The sequence below is a fragment of the Tinamus guttatus genome, unplaced genomic scaffold, assembly GCF_059628265.1.
Source record: "Tinamus guttatus ecotype Peru unplaced genomic scaffold, ASM5962826v1 Tinamus_guttatus_pri_ptg000368l, whole genome shotgun sequence".
Lineage (NCBI taxonomy): Eukaryota > Metazoa > Chordata > Aves > Tinamiformes > Tinamidae > Tinamus > Tinamus guttatus.
Window position 1 is genome coordinate 2,356,143 of NW_028288902.1, and position 3,858 is coordinate 2,360,000.

Genomic DNA, 3,858 nt, shown 5'->3' on the forward strand with positions numbered 1-3,858 from the left:
GTTTAGATACTACTTTTTTTTTTTTTTTTTTAAGAAAAAGATCACGAACAGCTGCAGTGCCCAGGGTGGGTAGCGCTGCACGCCTGTTGTAACACCAAATAAAAGTGATGCTGCTTGGTTGTGGTTGTGACGTTTCCCAGTTTGTTCCGAGAAGGGGGCTGCACTCGGCTCCTCTGCAGCCCCGACAGCCCCAGCTCCCGCCTCTCCCGGCCCCGGGCTGCCGAAGCGCCGCCTCGGAGCGGCCTCCCCAGGACAGGCCGGAGCCGGCGCGTGGCTGCCACGAGGACAGAGCCGGAATTAGCGCCCAGCGGCTGCTGCTTGGGCAGGCTGAGCAGCGCCGTGTTCTCCTGGGCCCGCGGGGGCCACGGCCGCGTCGCGCGGCCGGCCCCGAAGGCGCCCGGGCGGTCACCACACGGGAGAGCAGGGAGCAGCAGCGAGGGCCGCCGGGCCGGGGAGACCGACCGGCCCGGGCCGCGTCCGGGGTTGTCCCCCGTTCCCGCTGCTGCCAGGCACCGTTGGGCTGCCGGGGCCCGCGCGGCTCCCGGCGGCTCCGCTGCCCGCGTGGGGCTGGGGCAGGGGCTGGGGCTGGGCTCGTCCGGGGCCCCTGCAGCTCCCCCCGCGCTGGCGTGAGCCAGGGTGCAGTACGGGGTACACCCCACGTGCGTGCACATCAGGTAGAGAGAGATACATATATATATACACACACACACACACACACACACCACATGCGCATATGTGTATTCATATATGTGTAAAAAAATGTGGTGTCGCAGCAGTTGATCGCTTGGTCTTTAACCTATAACTTTCTACAGACTTAATGAAGTATCTGACTGTCTATATTTATTCTTCTGTGCCTAAATAATACTGTGTAAATTAGAAACTGATATAGTACGTTTTCTACAGTCAAGCTGAGTTTTAGTTTTTGTTTTTTTTTTTTCTTTATCCAAAATACTCAGTTTTACACTGTGGTAGCAATTTGTATGATTTCTTGAATAATTTTAAGCTAAAATGGGTTAGCACTTTGTGAAGAATGTAGCAAATGCTCTGTCAATGGTGGCTGATCAGGCCGTGCGTACTTATTTTACTACATTTCTCGTCTCTGAATGTTTGCATTTTTAATGACTTTTTGATAGCTTTTTACTCTGTACAGTTGAGCCGTGCTGTGGAGCTCCTTTCGGGAGCCAGATACCTGCTCTTCTAAAAGCTGGGGAGGAAGGATGTAACGTGGGGGCAGGAGGGGCCGTTGCCTTCTTGGCCCTGCAGCTCTTGGCTGCCCTGTGGGCAGTGGCTGCGGTGACGCTCCCCTGGCTGCCAATCCTGCTCAAGGATTTGCTGGGTGAGAAGGTGATCAGTAACTTCTGATTTTTTACAATGGATTACTTCAGAATTTATCAGAAAATATGCAGTTCGTTACAGGGGCGATACTGACTTTTTAAAAATGCATTGCCTTAATACAGAGTTTCTCCTCCTATTTTTCCAGGAAAAGCAGCAAAGTCTGTTGGTGTTGCCCGCCCAAGGGGGCAGGCGCTTTAACCGTGTAGTCGTGTTTCTGTTAACGATAGTTCTAAAGCTGTAATTTCTCTTTATTGGAAGCCCGTGTCCGAACGCTGCCCCGGGCGCTGTGCGGAAGGCGGGAAGGGTCTTCGGGCAGTCGCTGCTCCGCGGTGTCGCGAGGCGGCCGGGCTGGCGGCCCTGCCCCCGCGTGCGGGGGCTCCCCGTGCTGCCCGCTGAGAGCAGCGGGCTGGAATAACCGCGGTGGTGGAGCGAGCGCTTAGCATTGTCTAATAAATTCACTAAGCTCTAAATGGTCTCTCTGGTCTTGAATCGTTCTGGCTCGAGTGTTGAATCCAAAAGGCCGTGTTCCCTCCTTGCTCCTCTCCCTCCTGTTTTACTTGGCCTGGCCTCCCGCTCCTCACGGCATCCTGTGGCATTCGCTTGGTCTGCCCCCCCACTCGTCCCTCTACAACCATCAAGCGAGAAGGGAGACAGGAAAGACAGAGGCCCTGGACACAGCCCTCACACCCCCCGAGTGCCCGAGACCAGAGGAGAGGCAGGGAAGCAAGAAGCGAGGATGACTTCCCATGGCGGGGGAAGCTCAGACTGGGCAGATGCAGGTTACTTTTAGTCATTAGGATCTGTTGCAATATACTTCAACAGTACTTTAAAAAAGCACGAGTAAGTACAATAAACTAGGTAGTAAAATTCTATAATTAAAGAGTTCTTACTAGGAGCAACAGTTGTCAAAATAATCATAGAACATCTATGATAATGAGGGAAAAAAACCCCACTAACTTAAAAATTAGAAAAATAAAAAAAGCTCAATTAACCACTTCTTCCCTAAGAGCAGATGCATGAATGGGGAAGCGCAAGCCGGGAGACTGAACCGATTTCAGCTTTATGTTTCCAGTGTGAGTTGTTACCTGGTCTCCACTTGCGTAGTGCCAGGGCAGCTACCGCAGGGCGCTGCGTCCTCGTTACACCCAGCAAACAACCCACCCCAGAGTGGAATCCAGCACTGAGAAAATCCCCTGCACGAGGCAAGCGCAACGCTGCTGGCAGCGGCCACCCGCAGCGTTAGCCCGAAGGCGCCGCAGAAAGGAGAGCTACAGCCGCGGAATTTTTAATGAGGAACAATCAATCAGAAATAGCCAGGGATTCCTAGAGGCTTCCATGCAAAGCCACCACCACCGCTCAAATTCTGGAACTTTAACAAGGGAGATTATTTAGCAGTTCCAGAGCTTTCTACAGAAGTTCAATGATTGTGGGAGCAGGAATGTAGCTTAGACACGGTACGATCACAGGTGATGTGGGGCATGAAGGCTGCATCCTGCTGCCTCGCTGAGCGAGGACGGGGCCCCAGACACACGATGCGAGGAGCGCCCATGGTCACAGCAGCCACACGGCCCGGCTCCATCTCAGAGCCAAGAGAGGAGCTTCTTCCTTTCGGGGCAGGGTGAGGTGCAGGGGCTGCCTGCGCCGCACGGAGGTTTCCGGAGTACTCAGTGGGTTCAATCATCATCATCATCACTTACAGCAGTGCCAAGGAGAACCCGTGGCGGGGGTAGGGCCCAGCTGTACTTGAGGCTCCACGAAGACGACCAGGTGACCGTTTCTGCCCCAAACAGCTGTCACAGTCCTAAGAACCCAGCAGAGCTCCCCTCACATATTGACACCTGTGGAGAAAGAGAAGCACTGATGAATACTTGGAGACATGGAGCCACAAGTCACTCAGGATGCACTTCCTGCAACACCTCCCGCAAATCACAATGGCAAATGTCTCTGGTTTTAAATGGGATGCTGCACCCCCGCAAGGGAGGGTGATCAGAAGGTCTTTTGGGCAGCAGTGAAGAAAACATTGCACTTGTGGAACAGATAAATACATGACTTCTATTACGCATTTAATGTTAGTATTGCAGGGATTTGTGTTACATACAAAACGCTCATCACTACTTACTCTCCCCCTCAATGAACTTTGGAAAATCAGATTTGTCACCAGCAGCTTGGAGCTGTTAAGAGCTAAATGACAGCAAGCCCACACCACCCGCCCCCACACAGCTATTTATTACACTCCACACACGACAGAGCCTGGCGATCGCCGCGACGGGCACACTGCTATCGCTAAACTAACTGCACAGGGTCCTGCTTATTTTTTTCTCCCCCACAAATACTCTCAGACTGAATGTATGTGCATATATATATGCATATATATATATATACACACATACGTACATATTTAGAATTAATGGCTACTAAGTATTTCCTAGTTAAACAATACAGTACAAAACAGAATACATACATCATTATAAAATTACAATATTTTTTTTGGCCTTTACTTTTGCTCAGGAAATAAACAGCCAA